The 22371-nt window shown below is 40.0% G+C and overlaps 1 long non-coding RNA gene across 3 annotated transcripts in view; it reads right to left on the bottom strand.

Annotated features, from left to right (window-relative positions):
* Window positions 1-529: 529 nt before the first annotated feature.
* LOC116757604 overlaps window positions 530-22371 on the bottom strand; it is a 95118-nt gene continuing 73276 nt past the window's right edge. For all 3 annotated transcript variants that reach the window (XR_004351029.1, XR_004351027.1, XR_004351028.1), the window contains exons 5-7: window positions 15188-15373; window positions 10951-11178; window positions 530-905 (exon numbers count right to left, since the gene is read on the bottom strand). This is a non-coding gene — a long non-coding RNA (uncharacterized LOC116757604). The remainder of the gene's footprint in view (window positions 906-10950; window positions 11179-15187; window positions 15374-22371) is intronic.

Here is a 22371-nt window from a genome sequence, read left to right as displayed (position 1 = left end):
AGATAGTTCCAGTCAATTCCATGAATTATAATTAACATTACTCCCATCCCATTCAAGTGCTAGAGCATGCATTCTCAATAATGACAATATCAACCTCCAAGGAAGTGAAAACTTGTTCTTAGTTGGGCAAAACGCATCTTAGATTTTATAATGGTTTGTGTCCTCCAAAGCTCAACCCTATTTGACAAAATCTTATTCCTTAGTATTTCATTTCCCTGGCTAGGGATAATTTATTGAGTTATAATTGATATACAACATATTATTCATTTTAGGTGTACAACATAATGATTAGATACATGTATATATTATGAAATGATTGCCACCATAAGTTCAGTTAACATCCATCACCATATACAGTTACAATTTTTGTTTCTTGTGATGAGAATTTTTAAGACATACTCTCTTAGCAACTTTCAAATATGCAGAACAGTATGTTTAACTATAGTCACCATACTGTACATTACATTTCCCAGACTTATTTATAACTGGAAGGCTGTACCTTTTGATCACCTTCATCTCTTTTGCCCACCTCCCACCCAGAATACTTTAAATTAATTTAATTTTTCTCCCTAGGGGGACAATATTTTTTTAAATGGCTGAGGATCCCTGTGCTAGAGCTACTACATAATCTGGTGTATTCCTTCCACTTGTACTTCCAGTCTTCCACAGGTGAAGAGTTTAGTCGTTGTGACTGCACAGCATATCAGGGGTTATCACTGCTCAACTTATCATCAACAGCAGAGTCCTTGTTGCCATCTGATCAGTGAGTGATTCAGTTCCAGAATCCATCCTGAGGGTGTTCACTCTGAGGTCACTCCTGGTATCAGCTAACTAAGTTTGGATTTCCCAAAAAGCAGAGCCTAAGATAAACACTTGGGTTCAGGTAGTTTATTTGGGAGGTGATCCTAGAAAACAGAAATGAGACAGGGGGAAGGGAAAACCAACGTAGAGTGTGTTATTGAGGGTCTCACTTCTGCCATAACCTCAGAGAAACATAGAGAATGTCTCCCAGATTAGAACCATCTGAGAGGACTTCCCTGGTGGCTCAGCGGTTAGGAACCTGCCTGCCAATGCAGGCGACAGGGGTTCGAGCCCTAGTCTTGGAAGATCCCACATGCCGCAGAGCAGCTAAGCCCGTGCGCCACAACTACTGAGCCCACGTGCCACAACTACGGAAGCCCGCGCACCTAGACCCTGTGCTCCGCAACGAGAAGCCACAGCAATGAGAAGCCCACGCACCGCAACCACGAGTAGCCCCTGCTCGCCGCAACTAGAGAAAGCCCATGCGTAGCAACAGAGACCCAACGCAGCCAAAAATAAATTAATTAGTTAATTAATTTTTTTTTAAAAAAGTGGGCTTCCCTGGTGGCGCAGTGGTTGAGAGTCCGCCTGCCGATGCAGGGGACACGGATTCGTGCCCCGGTCCGGGAAGATCCCACATGCCGCGGAGCGGCTGGGCCCGTGAGCCATGACCGCTGAGCCTGCGCGTCCGGAGCCCGTGCTCTGCAACGGGAGAGGCCACAACAGTGAGAGGCCCGCGTACGGCAAAAAAAAAAAAAAAAAAAAAAAAAAAAAAGAACCATCTGAGAGATGAGAGCTTTTATCCACAGGCTTCCATCCCTATTTGAATGATGATTGCCCCCAGGGCTGTTGACTCCCAAGGACCTTGTGACTTTGCTTGCAGGGCTACAGGTATCAGAGAAGGTCCTAAGGCAGAATAAGAAAAGATGTAAAGTGTGTACTTGAGGTGACACACTAGCACCATGAGGAGAGTTGGAACTGTTTTCCAAAACTTCAGCTGAAATTAGATGTGGGTTAAAGGAATGTGACAAGTACCAGAGATATCTGCCACAGACTAAGTGGGTTTCTTTTATAGTTTCACATTATAAAACCAACTTTAGTAGATAACACCAAACCTATGTTCCAAAATAATTGAACCAATTTACACTTCCACCAGCAATGAGAGTTCCAGCTGTTCCACATGCCCACCAGTACTTGGCATTATCAATCTTTATTATTTTAATCATTTGGTGGGTATGTAGTGATATCATATTATGTTTATCTGCATTCCTTTGATTACTAGTCAGGTTGAAAACCTGTTCATAAGTTTGTTGGTCATTTGGATATCCTATTTTGTGAAGTGTCTGTTCAGATCTTTTGCTCAAGTTTTTAATATCAACTTTATTGGAGTATAAATTACATGTGATAAAAATACACCTATTTTAAGTGTTTAGCTTGATGATTTATGACAAATGTTTATTCCTTGTAACCACTACCATACCCATTCTGACCCAGAAAGTTCCCTTGTGCCCCTTTACTGTCAATCCCCTACCCCCTGCCCCACCCTGGCAACCAATGATCTGCTATCACTGTAACTTAATTTTGCCTATTCTAGAATTTCATGTAAATGGAACCGTATGTACTTCTTTGTGTCTAGTTTCTTTCACTCAGCATAATGTTTTTGAGATCATCCATGTTGTTCATGTGTCAGTCGGTACTTCCTTTTCATTGCTGAGTAGTATCCCATTGTATGGATATACTACCACTAGTTTATCCATTTAACTGTTGATGGGCATTTCAAGTTTTTGGCTATTATGCATAAAGCTACTATGATCATTCATGTACAAGTCTTTGCGTGGATATATATTTTCATTTCTTTTGGATATGAAATGAATGGGTTGTAGAATGAATGCATATTTAACTCTATAAGAATTGCTAAATTGTCTTCCAAAATAGTTATACCACTCAGCGTCCTTTTCACATGTCCCCATCTTTCTTTGAGCACTTCCTTGTTTTTGGCCCAAGATGTTCCAGGCTCTTCTTGCACTTTCTTTGACCCAGTCCTCAAATAAGTCATGTCTCCAAAGAGTTCTTATTCCTTTCATTGAAGAACAGTATTTACAAGCCAAGACCTATGCACTAGCTGAGTTCATTACTGGGGAGAGTCACTGTTCCCAGGTGCTCTCGGTATATATAAGACTCCAAGCAGACTCACTCTCACTCTCCTTCTGGCCTTTGAAAAGCATGGCACCAGGAATTCTATAGCCACAAGGAAATGAATTCTGCCAACAACTTGAGGGAGCTTGGAAGCCTCTGATGATAATGCAAACTGTCAACATCATGTTTGTAGCCTTCTGAGACCCTGAGGAAAGGACCTGCCTAAGCCGTCCACAGACTTCTGACCCACAGAAACTAAGATGATAAATATGCGTTGTTTTAAGCCACAAAGTTTGTGGTAATTTACTGAGCAATAGAAAACTAAGACAGGAGGGGTAGGAAAGAAAGCTCCACCAGTTAAAGGCACTCATGAAAGTTTGGGAAGGCAGAAGTGAGGCAGAGGTCATCTTCTTGCTGCTTTGGCTACTGCTGCTGGAAGCAACAGTTATGGAGACTTTGGGTTTTTCTGTAACAGTATCTCAGTGGTTACTCATTAACTTTGTGCTTATCTCAAGGTAGTTGTTGTCGCAGCTGCAGCAGCATCCTGACCCCTCAGTTGTATATTCTTGAAAATCAGTAGTTCCATTGGTGGACTTCTGATCCCCTTGCTCCCTAATTGTACAAAAGGTGGCAGTTCCACTGGCAAGTCAGTTTGGCAGTGTTGTTCTGAGAGTTATTCCTGAAGGTCCAGCCTATAACTTAACTCCTCCTAAATTTGCAACAACTTTAAAAGTACCTCATTTTTCTTTAAACCGTTTTCTACTAACAATAGCTTGGGTGCTTTTTGTTTCCTGCATCTAAAGCTTACTGATATACCCATCTTTGCTTGAGCTAGTTTAAAAGGCTTCCTGTTCCCTGTAGCCAAGTGGTCCCAATCTAAGATACCAATGAGGCCACTAAAATTGATGGTTGCAACAAGCAGGGGAGGGGAACTGAGGAGTTCAGTGAGGCAGGGCTAGGGCTAATTCATTCAACCAACACATCTCATCCCCTGCTCTTTGTTGGGGCCTGGAAATAAAGAGATGGATCATGAATACCCTTGCCCTCAAAGAGCACAAAATCTAGTGGGGAGACAAACATATATATGAATAAGTCATAGTACAACATGTTATGACTTGTAAAGGAATTAGTTAAATGTAGTGACAGCCCAGAGAAGACAACAATAATTCTGCCTCCCCAGGGGTATTGAGATGGCTTTTGAGCTGGGTCTCATAGGATAAGTGAGTCTAAAAAGAAGGAAGAGAAAAAAGACCCACTACCCACAAGCCTTGCTGAACCCAGAGTAAGTCAGTCACTTTCATCATTCCATTTAACCCTCACAACATCCCCATATATAGGTATTATTATCTCTTTTTTATAAATAAGCTGGGCCCCAAAGAGGTTAATAATTTGACAGGGTCACACAACTGAATATAATAGGAAAGAGTCCATAGGATCTACTGTAGAAAATGGATAAAAATACAGCATAAAATATTTATTTCAGGGTATGAAATCATTTGAAGAATCATTGGGAATGCTAAAGATAAAGACTCCAGGCTGAGCTTTCAGGAGTGACTCCCAAGTCCTACTGGTGGGAGCCACCAACGGAGCTGTTGCCCTCCCACAGAAGCCTCTCTTAAGGCTGCTGGCTCCAGAACCGTGCCATCTCCTGCAGTTCATACCAGCACAAATGGTTACCTTGTGCCCTGCCTCTCTCCCCACTTAACTCAGTTCCAAACTCAAGTCTTGCTAGGATACATCTTATCTGTGAATCCTAGTTGGAAACAAGTCTAGGAAATATGATTTGGTTTTCCAGCCTCCAGTACAGGAAGACATACCAGAAGGCAGCTGCACGGGATGTTGAATAAATCAATCCATAATTTCTGCCACATTTAGTTTGATAGGCTTAAGAATATTGATTCAAAAAAACAGTAAAATGGGAACTTCCCTGGTGGTCCAGTGGTTAAGTCTTCGCACTCCCAGTGCAGGGGGCCTGGGTTCGATCCCTGGTCAGGGAACTAGATCCCACATGCCTCAACTAAGAGCCCACATGCTGCAACTAAAGAGCCCGTGTGCCACAACTAAGACCCGGTGCAACCAAATAAATAAATAAATATATATATATATTTTAAAAACACTAAAATGATTAATAATGCCAATCATGTGGACACTCTTATATACTACCGGTGGAAGTGTAAACTGACATACACTTATTGGAAGTTACTTTGAAAGCATCTAATAATATTTAAAGCATGTATCTACTATGGCCCAGCAACAGCACTTTTAGGATTCTATCTTACCAAGGGAAAAAAAAATAGGACAAATACATGAAGTTTAAGAATGCTTACTGCAGTACTGTGACTACATAAATCTGGAAACAACCTAATATCCATCAATAGGTGACTAATTAATCGAATGATACATCCATACAGCAGAATACTATACAGGCATTAAACAGAATTAAATGGATCTGTATGTACTGCCCTAAAAAGATGTCCTTTATTGTTGTTGAGTGCAAAAAAACAAGCTGTAAGAAATTTGTATAATATAATCTCATTTTTTGTTTTTTAAAATGAAGGTAAATGATATATCAGTATAAGTATAGGAAAAATTGCTAGTAGTGCTTACTCTTGGGAATTGGAAAGGAGAAGGTAGGGGGACTGGACTTTTACACACTTTATATAATTTTTTAAAGCTGAGGATTATAGGTAAGACTTGCTTTTCTTGGTTTAATTTTCAGTATTTTTCTTATATATATATGTGGGGTGTGTGTTGTGTGTCTTTGAAACTTTTTTCAAAGGATAATCTAATACATTTTTTAATTTTTTAATTGAAGTATAGTTGACATAATATTATGTTAGTTTCAGGTACACTACATAGTGATCTGACAATCAAATACATTACAAAATGATCACCATGACAAGGCCAGTAACCACCTGTCACCATACAAATTATTACAGTATTATTGACTATATTCCCTATGCTGTATATTACATCCCAATGAGCTATTTATTTAATAACTGGAAGTTTGTATCTCTTAATCCCCTTCACTTATTTCGCCCCACTTCCCCACCTCTGATAACCACCAGTTTGCTCTCTGTATCTGTAAGTCTGTTCCTGTTTTGTTTTGTTTGTTTTGAGATTCCACATATAAGTGCAATTATACAGTATTTGTCTTCCTCTGTCTGACTTATTTTGCTTAATTTAATACCCTCTAGGCCCATTCATGTTGTTGCAAATGGCAAGATTCCATTCTTTTTTATGGTTGAGTAATATTTCATTGTGTATATATACCACATCTTCTTTATCCATTCAGCTATCAATGGACATTTAGGCTAATTCCTAGAAATAAAAATAAAATCTGAAAGGTGTGGTTCTCCAGATGGTTCTCCTGATTCTCCAGGTAGGTAGAAAGATCCATGCTGAGACCCAAGTCTGCAGGGTCAGTAAGAGTTAATCTAGCTTGACTCTGCCCTGCTGGGTAGAGGAACAAGTCGGGGGTGATATGCATTTGGGAATTGAGTGAACATCTGCAAGTCCGTGGAGGGGAAGGTGTGCCCAGGTCCTTATGTCTCCATAGAGATGAGTCTGCCATGAGGGCCTAGGCATGGTAATAGGCCCTAGGGTTATGAAGATAAGTAATATAATCCTTGTTCTCAAAATGTTTACTGCCCAAAGAACAATAATACCAATGAAAATTTATATCTGAAATCATAATTTTTACATAGATCTGTATAGCCCTTAACAATTTACAAAACACTTTTCTTCTCCCTTGATTCTCTCAACAGTCCTGTGAAGGAGCCATGGCAAGAGTCATGTCCCCATTTCACAGATGAGGAAACCGAGGACCAGAAGAGAAAGTGACTCATTCAAAGTGCATATACCAACTGCATTTTACCAACTGCTTTTATAACCATTAATTAGTTCACTAGGGACAAAGCCAGGCCTAAGAGAAGGGCATGGGGAGAGTGGTACTAGGCTCCAGTACTGTGTGTAGTGTGCTCCTGTGATGCAGCCCATTCAGCTGCTTGATCCAAGAATTCCATCCAACTCAACAACATGTACGGGGCCAGTTATGCTCTATTCCAAAGGACAAGGCTGTTCAGCCATCAGTATGAGAACAAAAGGATCTCTACCTTGCTCTGTCCTCTGACTGTTAGTCCTACAGTCCTGTGTTATTTTGCATTTTCTGACTTTGCACTAGTGTTCACATTATTGTATTCAAGTGTTTTGTTTTGCTTCTCACTAGAATATTAATCCCCATAATGGTAAGCATGCTTAATTATTTGGTGTCTTCTAAGACTGTGTCTCTCTCTTTTGTTACTTTTTTCAGCTGCCATCTTCAGTAAAACTACAATTTATACATGTAATGGAAACAAGTTTTATAAAACAGTACTTATCCTTAATCTGAGCAATGTACCCTCATATTTTGTATTGTATTCTATAGAATTTCACTTTTTACTAGTCTCTTAAATATAATCCAGGGTTGGATTCCGGAACAGAAAAAACATTAGTGAAAAACAAGTGCAAGCCAAGTAAAATCTATAGTTTAGTTAATAATATTGTACCAATGTTAATCTCTCAGTTTTGGTAAATGTGCCATGGTTATGTAAGATGTTAACATTTCAGGGGAAGCTGGGTGAAAATATGTAGAAACTTTCTGAAGTATCTTTGCAACTTATCTGTAGATCTGAAGTTACTCCAAAAGAAAAAGTTTATTAAAAAAAATACCAAATGTGTGGGATAGGAGGTGGTGAAACAGGTGAAGGGGGTCAAAAGGTACAAACTTCCAATTATAGAATAAGTCGTGAGGTATAATATACAGCCTGGTGACTGTGATTAATAACACTGTATTGTATATTTGAAAGTTGATGAGAGAGTAAATCTTAGAAGTCCTCAATACAAGAAAAAAATGTATAACTACATATGGGGATGGCTGTTAACTAGACTTATTGTGGTGATCATTTCACAACATATACAAATACTACAACATATACAAACACATTTCACACCATATACAAATATCATTATACATGTATCATTTCACAACATATTCAAATACACTGTGTTGTATACCTGAAACTAATATAATGTTTTATGTCAATTATACCATAATAATAAATAAATAACTTACATAACATGAAAAATAAAAAGTTCTAGCTTGACAATTTAAACTGATTTCATGACCCACTAATGGGTTGCAATTCACACTTTGAATGTTGTAGGTGTTTGCTATCATTTTATTTATTTATTTAATTTCTTTTTTTTAAGATAGATTTTATTTATTTATTTTTGGCTGCGTTGGGTCTTCGTTGCTGCACGTGGGCTTTCTCTAGTTGCAGCAAGTGGGGGCTACTCTTCATTGTGGTGTGTGGGCTTATTGCAGTGGCTTCTCTTGTTGTGGAGCACGGGTTCCAGGCGGGCGGGCTCAGTAGTTGTGGCTCACGGGCTCTAGAGCACAGGCTCAGTAGTTGTGGGGCCCGGGCTTAGTTGCTCTGTGGCATGTGGGATTCTTACCACAGCTCGACCCGTGTCCCCTGCATTGGCAGGCAGATTCTTAACAACTGCACCACCAGGGAAGCCCTTGTTATCATTTTAAATAATGCTGGCGGGAATAGTTGTGGTGATCTATGAAAGACCATGATCGTTCTTTCTCTGACTCTCATCACTCCCACAGCTGACCTCTCTCCCAGTCCTTGGCCTTGTCTATCTTGTCTTATGCTCATTTTTGTCTGTATGGCCTATCTTTGAAGGGGTCTCCTTGCCTGACTCATCTGTGGGCCTTCAAAGGGATACATGATATATATTTGTTAAATAAATGTCTGAAGGAATAGCTGTGTGTCAACACCCTTGCTTGGGAATTTTCTGCCTCTTCAAATTGTAGGAAATTTTTGTGTATACATAGAAATCTAGTATATAAATCTTTTCTGAAAGCTTTATGTGAAACAAAGATTTCCAAACTTGGCAGAAAGCCTTTTCTGACAAACAACTTCATGACCATCTTTGGGACTTCCTTTTTTTTTTTTTTTTTTTAATTGGGGCATAGTTGTTTTGCAGTGGTGTGTTACTTTCTGCTGTACAGTGAAGTGAATCAGTTATATGTATATATATAGCCACTCTTTTTTGGATTTCCTTCCCATTTAGGTCACCACAGAGCATTGAGTAGAATTCCCTGTGTTATACAGCAGGTTCTCATTAGTTATCTATTTTATACATATTATTGTATGTATGTCAATCCTAATCTCTCAATTCATCTCACCTCCTCGTTCCTCCCTTGGTGTCCATATGTTTGTTCTCTACGTCTGTGTCTCTGTTTCTACCTTGCAAACAGGTTCATCTGTACCACTTTTGTATGTTCCACATATGGAACTTTCAATAACAAAGGAAGAACAGCTCCTCTGAAAAAGGTTTTAAAGTTTTTTAAACTTTTATTATTATTTTATTTCACAAGTGACACGCATTCACTACTGAAAAAAATAATAATAAAAATGGATGAAGGGCTTCCATGGTGGCACAGTGATTGAGAGCCCGCCTGCCAATACAGGGGACGTGGGTTCGAGCCGTGGTCTGGGAAGATCCCACATGCCACGGAGCAGCTGGGCCCATGCGCCACAGCTGCTGAGCCTGCGCTCTGGAGCCTGCGAGCTACAACAACTGAGCCCACGTGCCACAACTACGGAAGCCTGCGTGCCTAGAGCCCGTGCTCTGCAACAAGAGAAGCCACTGCAATGAGAAGCCTGTGCACCACAATGAAGAGTAGCCCCCACTTGCTGCAACTAGAGAAAGCCCGTGAGCAGCAATGAAGAGCCGGTGCAGCCAAAAATAAATAGATAAAATAAATAAATTAATTTTTTTAAAAAATGGATGAAAATTAAAAATGAAATTCTATAAGGTCACCTATAATCCCACCATAAATAGCTATTATTAACATTTTAGTGCATAACCCCTTTTATATCATGTACATGTAAACACATATACTTTTTTTTTTTTTTTTTTGCAGTAAGTGGGCCTCTCACTGTTGTGGCCTCTCCTGTTGCAGAGCACAGGCTCCGGACACGCAGGCTCAGCAGCCATGGCCCACGGGCCCAGCCGCTCCGCAGCATGTGGGATCTTCCCGGACCGGGGCACGAACCCGTGTCCCCTGCATCGGCAGGCGGACTCTCAACCACTGCGCCACCAGGGAAGCCCAAACACACATACTTTTAAAATAAATGGTGATATTATTCATACAATTTTAGAGGTATCTTTGATCAGGCTGTTCTGTCATCCTGGAATGCATTTCCTCCTTTCTGTTCTTCATCTGAATATTTCCTGCTCATCTTTCTAGACTCAACACATGCTAACACCTCTGGGAAGACTTTTCTTGCCCTCTCTTCTTTCTTCTACCCTAGATGGATTAGGTACTACCTCTTAGGTTTTCCAATGAATCTTTAGTTCTTTCTTTTTTTTTTCTTTTTAATTAATTTATTTATTTTTGTCTGTGTTGGGTCTTCATTGCACACGGGTCTTCATTGTGCACAGGCCTTCTCTAGTTGCAGTGAGCGGGGGCTACTCTTGGTTGCCATGCGCAGGCTTCTCATTGTGGTGGCTTCTCTTGTTGCAGAGCACGGGCTCTAGTCTCGTGAGCTTCAGTAGTTGTGGCACACGGGCTCAGTAGTTGTGGCTTGTGGGCTCTAGAACGCAGGCTCAGTAGTTATGGCGCACGGGCTTAGTTGCTCCATGGCATGTGGGATCTTCCCGGACCAGGGCTCGAACTCATGTCCCCTGCATTGGCAAGCGGATTCTTAACCACTGCGCCACCAGGGAAGTCCCTTTAGTTATTTCTTTATTACATTTTGTATCTTAATTCATTGTTTACATGTCTGCCTTTCCCAAGAGTCAGGGAGCTCCTCAATGGCAAGGATAATGGCCAGAGTAGGTTTTGTTGAATGGTGTGTGGATGGATGAAGGGATGGAAAAATGGGTGGCCAAATGAATGATGCACGGAAAGAGACCCATGCATGACTTTTCATCTGCTAAGGAGAACATCCTTACCTTTTTGGCCCTTTAGCCTCAGTCTCAGCTACGTTGCCATGGAAGAGTCATTGGTAGAGGGAATATGGATGATGCCATCATCTTATTACTGGGGCTATAAAGACAACTCGAGTGCTTGTCACCTCCACAAGGAAATCTTCCAAATCCCATCAAAGTTTTGTGCGAAGTCCCGGACTCTGGCCCTTCATTCACTGGAGAGGCAGCAGACCTGCTCAGCCATCCTGAAAACTAAGCATCAGGAGACCCAACTTTCAGTCTCAATTATGTGATAAACTTTCTATGCATGGCCTTGGACATGCTGCTCCCCTGCCACAGGCCTCAGTTTTCTCACTTTACAATAAGAGGAGTAGACTGAGTGGTCTCTAATTCTCCTTTCAGCACTCACTTTCTATGGTCTTATAATTTACTCACTGTTGATCTCACTCAGAGAAGAGACAGGATAGAGAGCATTGCCCACCTTACCTAAACTGTGCTCACTGCCACTATCTCACCAGATTCCCTTGGACACATCTCTACTTCCCAGGGCCCCAGTTTCCTCATCTGGAATGGGAAGATTGAGCCAGATTTTACACACTGAATTTATGCCCAGGGTGTCTATAAATGCAACTTATGCAAGTCCCCTAATACAAAGAGAATATTCCATTTAAAGATGAACATTCAGAGTCTCTGAAAATATAGTAAGATTGCATTAGTTGATGTTCTCTGCTAAATGTATTCTCAGAGGCCACCATGTTGAGCTGAAATAAATGTTTTAGCTTTTACAAAAATCACTCTGATTTTGGGCAAAGCAGTTCCCAAACTCATTGCAGAGTAAGATCACACTGATTTTCAGAGCTTCCAAAAAATAAGAAAATGGCTAACATCAATACTGCAACTGCTGCTAAATTCTCAGTTGCTTCAGAACTTTTCACCTTTTATTCATAAAATGACAAAATTTAGAGTCATCTAAAGGTTGGAGTTCACTATCAATATTATTATAATATCAAGCTTAGACCTACTTTTCCATTAGAAAACACCATAGTTATTACATTAATTATAATAGAATTTATTAGCCATCAATATGAAATTTCAGTAATGAGCAAAAATTTGGGGAAGTATTTTTTCCCATATAGTAAAGGGTTAATATATACATATAAAGAACTGGAAAAAGAAAGGAAGAAAATGCATAAAACTCTTAACAACATATGAAAAGTTGCTCAATATCATCAGCCATTATGGAAATGCAAGTTAAAACCATGATAAAATACCACTATATACTTTTTAGAATGTAAAATATTAAAAAGACTTACCAAACCATGTGTTGGTGAGAATTTAGAAGAGTGGTGATGTATACTAGGTTAGACAACAGTTTCTTAAAAAACAGTTTGGAAGTGTCTTAAAAAGTTAAAGGTATACCTACCAAATGATGTAATAATTCTAATCTTAGATACTTACTAAAGAGAAAACATATGAAAGCTATATCCATAGAAGTTCTCTTACATGAATATTCATAGTAGTTTTATTTGTAATAGCCAAACACTGGAGATAAACTTTTGGTGGTGATGGGTATCTTGGTTGGAGCAATGGCTCCACGTGTGTATATGTATATCAAAACTTATGAAATTGTACCAATGTTCATCAACAAGTGAATGGATAAACAAAGTGAGGTATATTCATACAATGGAATACTACCCAGCAATAAAAAAGAATGAACAAGTTATGAATCTCAACAAATTATGCTGAGTGAAAGAAGCCACATAAAAAAAGAATATATAGCATATGATTCCATTGCTAAAATATTCTAGAAAATGTGAACAAATCTATAGTGACAGAAAGGAGATCAGTTGTTGTCTGGGTTTGGGAGAAAGAGTGGGAGGGAGATCACAAAGGGCACCAAAAACTCTGGGGGTGACGGATATGTTTATGATCCTGATTGTGACGATGGCTTATTAAAACTAAACTAGGGCTTCCCTGGTGGTACAGTGGTTAGGAATATGCCTGCCAATGCAGGGGACACGGGTTCGAGCCCTGGTCTGGGAAGATCCCACATGCCGCGGAGCAACTAAGCCTGTGCACAGCTACTGTGCTCTAGAACCCGCGAGCCACAACTACTGAAGCCCACGCACCTAGAGCCCGTGCTCCACAAGAGAAGCCACCGCAATGAGAAGCCCACGCACCGCAGTGAAGAGTAGTCCCACTCACCACAACTAGAGAAAGCCTGTGTGCAGCAAGGAAGGTCCAACGCAGCCAAAAATAAAATAAATTAAAAAAAACAAAAAAAACCTAAAGTTTATTTTATTATTAACCCTGGTTTAAAGACAAAGGGAATAAGACTCAACCATTCTCAGTGATTATTTGTGAGGAAAATACAATAAGGTATTTTACATGTTTTTGTGGAGGGCCTGCTCTATGGGGAAACTCACACATTGACTTATGAATCAGGAGTATTCATCAAACCAGCCAGAAGTGGGAATGTTAATTTATGTGAGCTGATATGGTCCTGAGTTCATACTGCTCCCTAAAACATTGAGTTGATATGTGCTGCCACCACACACACACACACACACACACACACCACTGAACTTTCCGGCATTTGGGGCTTTTACAGACAGAACAGACACATCCTCGTTGATGTATCTTGCCCTCTTGACTTTTTCTTGCACTCGCCTTGCAAATCCACTATCCTGCATCAGCCAGCACTTCCATTCTCTGCTTCTACACCTGGCTCTGAGAGTGACTGGAAGGTCTTTGAATGCACATGTGTAAGATAAGTGAGTCTGACCATAAGTGAGTGAAAGAACTTTGTTCACTTGGAAAAACTAGTTGTAATCACTTCATAAAAGTGAAAACCTGTGAACACAGATTCTTATAGCAAAGATGAATGTATGTAACTCAGTTCAGTTGGGGACCCTCCTCTACTGAAAGGTTGAGATAAAATTGGCTTAAACTCCTCTTCTCTCCAACTCCCTATCCTGTGAAAATCCAAAGCCCTCTTCAAGATTTCAGTTTCTTCCCAGTGATCTTCTGTTATCATAACCACCTGGCCTCTGGGCTCCTGGCTCCACACCTCTTCCACTGTTCTGCAGTGCATGGAGCCAGACTCAATCCTATTCTGTTTCAACCCCAACTATTCTGACGTCATCTGTTGTGCTGCACTTTCAATTCTGACACTAAGCAACCAGAGGTATTGTCAGACTCCACAGCTGTAAGCGCACAGTCTCCAACAAGACTGCCCCCACTCCAGACACCAGGAGCAAGTAGGGGCCCAGGCCACCCATACTCCCAACCAACTGGCTACAAATCCAGAGGGTTCCTCCAACCCCGCTCAGGTTCTGTAATTCAGCAGAATGACACAAAACTGAGGATAGCACTATACTTACAATTAGAGTTTTAAAGGATACAAATCAGACCAGCCAAATGAAGAGACACACAGGGCAAGGTCTGGAAGGTCCTGAACACAGAGCTTCTGTGCCCTCTCCCCATGGGATGAGGGCACCTCATCTTCCCAACATGAGTTCACCAACAAGGAACCTCCACTGAGCTTTGCTGTCCAAAGGTTTATTGGAGTTTCATTGATTAAATCATGGACCATGCACTTGAACTCAATCCTTCTCCCCTCCCTGGAGGTGGGGCTGGCTCAAAGTCCCAACCTTCTAATCAGTGGCTGGTCTTTCTGGTGACCAGTCTCAATCTTGAAGCTATGCAGGGTCCCACCATGAGTGCCCTCATTAGCATAAACTCAGGAGTGATCCAAGGGACTCATGAATAATAAAGACACTTTAGTCACTCAGGAAATTCCAAGGGTTCTAGAAGCTCCATGCCAGGAACGCTGCAAATTATTTTTGGAACTTCTAAATGACTTGAGCAGGGCTGACCCCAGCCTATTCCAGTGATCCAAACTAGTGACGAAACCCAGATAATCTGTACATTCCATCTCCCCGGCCAGACTGCTACTCAGGGATAGACTTGAGAGAACTCTTGGTGAGTGAAGGACTCTTACCCCTGGGGTCACTGAGCTGGTAGAAAGGTCAGCCTAGCATTGCTAGTGCCCATCTTTGCCAGCACAAGTGAAGAGTCTGCTTGAGAGTGGATCAAGACAAAGGAAAACAAAATCAAGAGATGGAGAGAAAACACAGATATGGATGACAAAGTTTGACTTCCTGAATCCAACCATGTCTAACTAGATATCTGGGTTTTCCCTTAAGCCACATTGAGTTAAATTTCTGTCATTTGCAATTGCAAGAGTGTTGACCAATACCTTCTTTCTTCCCCCTCCTTTTCACAAGCAATAAACCATGTTCCTCTCTTTGTTTCATGCAAAACAGCTTCCCCTTGTCTGAGCTGGGCATCTGCTGACATCTGTGTCTGCAGGGCATTTCAAAGAGTTTTCATAAAGACAGTTTCCTCCATGTGAGATACATTGGTGTCATCTATTTTTTTCACTCTGTAACAAAAATATTTATACAATCAAGACTGTACTGTATGTATAGTTTCTTATCTGCTTTTTTCAATTTTCAGTCAACAAATATTTATATAAAAACTGTATACTAGTCATATATTAAGCAACTAACACTCTATGTTGAGAATTTTCCCACATCATTAAAAAGATTTTGTAAATGTAATTTATTATTAACCAGCACAGAATATACAAGCACATAGACAGGTTTCTTTTTTAAGATTTTCATTTTTTTAGAGCAGTTTTAGGTTCACAGCAAAATTGAGGGAAAAGTACAGAGATTTCCCATATACCCCCTATTCCCTTATAGATAGTTTTTAAACTGAACGTTTATTGTAGAATATTTAGCTTGTTTCCAAGTTTTATGAATAATGATAGACACATAACACCATTTAAATCTCTCATCATTTCCTTAGAATAGATTCCCAGAAGTAGAATTTCCATAAGAACTTCATTTTTTACCTCCCAAAAATGTAGAAAAAATTTACTAATCTCTGTTGTAGTAAAGCGTCTATCCCCTCTGACTCCACCTTGCCTGAAGAGATCTGGCCTAAAATACCTTCAGGTAGTACAAGAATCACGTTCCTTGAGAGCTTCCTGTTTCCTCTGAGTGCCCCTCCTCAGCTGTCCTTAAAGGGCTGGGGACTGACCTGGCAGCAGGCAGCCTGTCAACCTGGCAGACCTCCGGAGGCATAGTACATATAACTGCTTTAGGAATTGCTGAAAAAAATGGCATTCAGGGCAAGCCTGAAAGGGAGCTAGATGCCAAGACAAGAAAGTCAGCACTAATAATGACCCCATTTCCATTTTTAAGTCTCTTTTTCCCTACTTTATTTTCCTTAAGAAACATATGTGATTTATAATGGAAAATTTTAATTTATTGGTAAAAACAACAACAAAATGAGTTTCTCAAATTCAATGTGGGACTGGAGATAATCTTCTGGCTCCTGGAAAAGCAGTTGTGAGCTATCTAGCTTGGCAATGCTTCCTACAAATCACTGGCTGACTCAGAAAAATACATATGCACTTTAGTCACACGAAGGACAGGGTGATTCCCTCTGGGACCACCACAAAGGGGAATTGATGACTGTCTTCCAGACCTGAAAGAGGGTTCCAAATTGCAATGTGTGAAAATAAGGGGTGGGTCTAAGAACTAACTGTCCGTGGGAGCCTCCAAAACAAAGATTTTTGACTCATTGCAAGAACCTTCTAAGAGGCAGAGTAGCCCAAAGATAAAACCAGCTGCTCCAGGAGGTGATGACCTCCCCATCCTGTGAAGTGCTAAAGCACAGACTGGAGGCCAGTTGTCCTGGGTGGTGTGGCAGGGATCCAACTGCAAGGCAGGACAGTGGTTTTCAATCTTTTTGGTCTCTGGACTCCTTTATACTCTTAAGAATTACTGAGGATCCAAGGAACATTGTTTATATAGGTTCTATCTATCAACATTTACCATATTAGAAATTAAAACTGAGAAAATTTTAAATACTAATTTATTTTAAAATAACATTAGTAATTCCTTTCTACATTAACATAAAGAAAAGGTTTTACAGAAAATAACTATATTTACTCAAACAAAAAAAATCTAGCAAGAAGAGTAGCATTTTTTTAAAAATCTTTTTACTATCTAGATCAATGGAACACAACTGGATGATTATATCTGCTTCTACATTTAATTTGTTGCAATATGTTCTTCAAGGTTGGTTGCAATGTGGAATCTGAAACCATATCAAGGAACTGTGACAGAGATTATAGAGCCTGTGCCCAGAGAGATCACAACTGAAAAATAATAAGGGAAAACACTTATTGAGTGCTTACCATTATCCAGGTTATATGTCAAGTATTCTACACACATTACTTCAAACAACTTTATAAAAGAAATTTACCTATTTTTACAGATGAAGAAACGAAAACATAGAGAAGCTGTATACCTTACACCAGGTCACACAGCCTGGTGAAGCCAGGATTTAGAGCAATTTAGCCTAACTGTTCTAATCTTGGCTCTAAATCCTGGCTTATTTTACCTAGCACAATGTTTTCGAGGTTCATCCATGATGTACTTCATTCCTTCTTAAGGTGGAATAATATCCCATTGTATGTATATACCACATTTTGCTTATCCATTCATCTGTTGATGGATGCTTCTTAGTATGTTTTAAATAAACAATTACTACGTTCTGTAATAGAGGCAAGCACAGGTTCTAAGACGGAGAGACAGAGGAGGAGCCACCAATCCAGCTTGGGCTGAGGCAGCCAGGGGCTGGTGCCTGAGCAGAGACTTGAAGGATCGGTGGGAGACATCCAGGAAAAAGACAGGAAAGGGAGGAACCAAGGGACGTGTAAGAAAGAGAACCATAGCCAGCCCCATAGGGCTGAGTCAGGTTTGTGTGGAAGAAGGGCAAGAAGTAAGGCTGGAGAGGCAACAACATTGACATTACAGAGTATTTAAGACAGGCTGGGTGCTGTGCAAAGCCTCTTAGATGTTTTAACTTATTTAAACATTACAGCACTGTCTAAAAGAAAACCAGCCTTCTTGAGTATATACTGAGGACCAGGCACTGTTCTTAGTGCCTTGTGTGCAATAATAAATTTAATCCCCATAACAACTCGACGTCAGTACTATTATCATTCCCATTTTATAGATGGGGAAGTAAGGCTAAAGGCGAAAACAATTTTGCCCAAGTTTATGCTGGTAAGCAGGGATGTGAACCCAGGTTTCGGCAGCTATGCTTATATCCTGACAGCTAAGAATATGAGAACAAGGTAAGGAATTTAGACTTTTACTGGACAGGTTTAGGCAGAAAGCAACTTGTCCTGATTTGCATTTTATAATCATTCTAGCGGCTGTATGGAGAGTGATAGGCAGGAAGAAGACTGGAGGCAGAGAGACCAGTTAGTAAGTCAAATGGGAAAGAATGAGAATGGGGCAGGGCAGTGCAAATACAGGCAAGTGGAGGGTTCTGAGAGATATTCAGGACATGTAATAGTCAGCCGATGGTGATTTGTTGAAGCGGGGTCAGGGATGATTCCGAGTTTCTGAGAGGATGACAGTGCAATCACAGAGATGGAAGATGCATGGGAAAAACAAGTTTGAGGTTAGGGAGAATCAAGGGGTGAAGATAATGAGATCATTTGGGACATCTGAGTCTTGGTAGGCCCAGGGAGAGCGATCTGGGCACATAAGCTCCATGAAGGCAAGATCTCTGTTTCGTTGACTGACATGGCCTAGTGCCAAGAACAGTACTTGGCATAAGACACCCAGTAAAGACAACCCAGTATGTAGTTGTTCAATGAATGAGTATGGATACAGAGGAGAAAAGAGTGTGACCTGGAGGTTAGGAAATTGTGTCAGGAGTTGGAGCTACAGAGATTGTCAATAGTACATAAAGTGAGGAGAGTTATAAGGACAGAACTCTGGGGACACAATGCTTACAAGACAGGCAGAGAAAAGCCAACCGAACCTTAGAGAGACTGAGTGGCCACAGAGAGGGAGAAACTAGGAGAAGGGAGGTTGTCAAAGGCATCTCAAATTTTTAAGGTAAAAGAGACTTTGAAGTGCTTCCCAGTTTATAAAACATACTTTCTCAGATTCTTCTTTTACTTTTTAGTATAACATACCTTTACTAAATTTTTTATTGAAGTAAAAATTACATTTATGATAAAGTGCAATCATCTTAAGTGTATATTGTGATGAATCTTTGCGTCTTTATGCATCTGTGTAACCCCTATCTGGATCACAATAGAGAAACACTCCAGCACTCAAATGTTACCTTCACACCCCTTCTCAGTCACCACTCTCCTCCCCACTGGAGATAAGCATTCTTCTGGCTTCTATAATCTTCCATCAGTTCTTGAACTTGTATCAGTTCTTAAATTTCATATAGATGAAATAAATAATAATAATACAGTATGTATTATTTTGTGTCCGGCTTCTTCCACTCAATATAATAGCTGCGAAATTCATGTAATGTTTTGAGCATCAGTAGTTTGTTCTCAGGTATTTTCAAAACTGTCATTCTCATTGAGGATAATAACATCTACCTGTAAAGGAATTAAATGGGATCATGCCTAGTAGCCACCCTACAAAATGAATATTTATTGATTACCTAGCTTTGGTTCAATATCAAAACAATTTAATGCTCATAGAGGAATCATTATTTCCTCTTTGCAGAATTTGGTGATATTTTGGAGGGAAGGGAAGAATGAAACAATGGTATGCTGGTAAGCCAGTTTTCTGGGGGGGTTGGGGGAAGTCCTTGACTTGGAGAATCTATAATAAATAGACATTCTTCCAAAGAAAACAGACAGATGGCCAACAGGCACATGAAAAGATGTACAACATCACTAATTATCAGGGAAATGCAAATCAAAATCACAACTGTTATAATGGCTATTATCAAAAAGACAAGAAATAACAAGTGGTAGAAAGGATATGGAGAAAAGAGAACACTTGTGCACTGTTGGTGGGAATGTAAACTGGTGCAGCCACTATGGAGATTCCTCAAAATATTAAAAATAGAACTACCAGGACTTCCCTGGTGGTGAAGTGGTTAAGAATCTGCCTGCCAATGCAGGGGACATGAGTTCGATCCCTGGTCCAGGAAGATCCCACATGCCACAGAGCAACTAAGCCTGTGCACCACAGCTACTGAAGCCTGTGTGCCCTAGAGCATGCGTGCTGCAACTACTGAGCCCACATGCCACAACTACTGAAGCCCACCTGCTGCAACTACTGAAGCCTCTGCACCTAGAGCCCATGCTCTGCAACAAAAGAAGCCACCGCAATAAGAAGCCCACGGACTACAGCGAAGAGTAGCCCCCACTCACCACAACTAGAGAAAGCCTGCACGCAGCAATGAAGACCCAGAGCACCCCCCCAAAAAAATAGAACTACCGTATGATCCAGCAATTCAGTTTTCCCAAGAAAACGAAATCACTAATTTGAAAAGATATATGTGCCCCCATGTTCACTGCAGCTTTATTTACAATAACCAAGATATGGAAATAACTATGTCCAACGATGAATGAAGTGATAAAGAAATTGTTTTATATATATGGAATATATATAAAATATAAATTTTATATATATTCCATATATATGGAATACTACTCAGCCATAAAAAAGAATAAAAAAGAATGACATCTTGCCATTTTTGACAAATGGATGGACCTTGAGGGTATTATGCTAAGTGAAATAAGTTAGACAGAGGAAGACAAATACTGTATGATTCCACTTATATGTGGAATCTAAAGGCCAAAATGCATGAACAAATAAAACAAAACAAAACTCACTGATACAGAGAACAGATTGATGGTTAACAGAGGTGTTGGGAGTTGAGGGATGGGAAAAATGGGTAAAAGGGATAAGCAATATGGTGACAGGTGGTAACTAGACTTATTGTGGAGATCACTTTTTAGTGTATATAAATATTAAATTATAATGTGCACCTCAAACTTATATAATGTTATATACCAATTTTACCACAATAAAAAAAATTTTAAACCGTCTAAAAAAAAATCCCTGATTTGTAGTGTTTGCTGATTTTTGGAGTGTAATACTCCCATTGTTGCTGATATTAGGCTACCAGTGGCTTAACAACTGGCCTGCAGAATTCTTGGAAATTTAACCATGAGCTCTCCAACACCGATATGAGCCAGTTCCAGCACACCACTGAGTGATTCGCAGACTCTCAAGCTCAGTCCAGCTGAGATTCTTGCTCAAGGTCTCAGACCTGGAAAGACCAGCCTTTTAAGACCAGCCTTTTCTGACCCTAATCCTCTCTGCTTTTCCCCTTATGTAAAAGATTCTTTAAAAATGAGCTGGCATCTACTGATGGACGTGAGTCTTACTGATGGGCCTCAAAATTCAAAATTTTATAAACTTTCATTTTCATTAGTCACCTACTAAGTGAATTATCCATTAATAAAATGTGATATTCATAAACTAAAATCGGGCGGCTACTAGAATTTATTAAAGAGTCTAAATTCAGTATTCCACTAAGAAGTCCGTCTGCCAGGCCAATCTTAACCCCGATTTGCCTCCTGCTGCACATTACCTCACCCAGATAGCTGGAATGCTCTTAATTTGGGGAATGGACTCTCTGTTATCAGAGTATTAAATCCTCATTGTAGTATTGTCTTCAGTTTGTTGTGATTTTCAATTGCTAATATTCTTCCTCTTTAATTTAAAATTACTGTTAGTTTAGCTCCCCCCTTTTTGTTTGTTAAGGTTGTTAAGTGTTAGAGAACACGCAGTGACACATGTTTGCACCAGCAGCATTTTTGTCCTATAATTTTCTAATAACTAGACTTTAAGATATGTATACATCATGGTTCAATCATGACTCATCCATACCCTCATTGCCGAAGCTGATGTAAATATCATCTCTCTAAATTTCATTTTTGCACTCACAGTTCTGTGGTGATGTGTGCGGCTGCCTCTGAAGTGGTGCTGTTTAAACAACTTGCAATACACTCTCAATATAAATGCAATTAAATTACTGGGTTATTATTAATTTACAAGGTGTTGTTTATAATACAAAATTATATGAAAGTACATGTTCCCCCATGTGGAAATAATAAATGTAAATCCAACTATACCTATGCCTATATTCTTATATGTGGGAACAAGAGAAACAGGGAAGTTTACTGAGGTTTAGGAACAATTTCCACATGCCATACCAGGCGGTAAGGTGATATAGTTGAAGACAGAGGCTTTGGAATCAAAATGACTTGAATACATTTTAGCCATGTGACCTAGGGCAAAACATTTCTCTTTGTCTCAGTTTCCTTGAGTTTAAATGAAGCAAATGCCAACTACCACAGAAAGATATCTTAAAGATTAAATGCATGAAAACAGGCACATAGACCTATGGAACAGAACCAAGAGCACGGAAATAAACCCAGGCACGTTTGGTCAACTAACATTTGACAAGGGAGCCAAGAATACTCAACAGGGAAAGGATAGTCTTTTCAAATAAACGGTGCTA

The sequence above is a fragment of the Phocoena sinus genome, chromosome 8 (assembly GCF_008692025.1).
Source record: "Phocoena sinus isolate mPhoSin1 chromosome 8, mPhoSin1.pri, whole genome shotgun sequence".
NCBI lineage: Eukaryota > Metazoa > Chordata > Mammalia > Artiodactyla > Phocoenidae > Phocoena > Phocoena sinus.
This window is presented reverse-complemented; position numbering and strand designations above follow the sequence as displayed.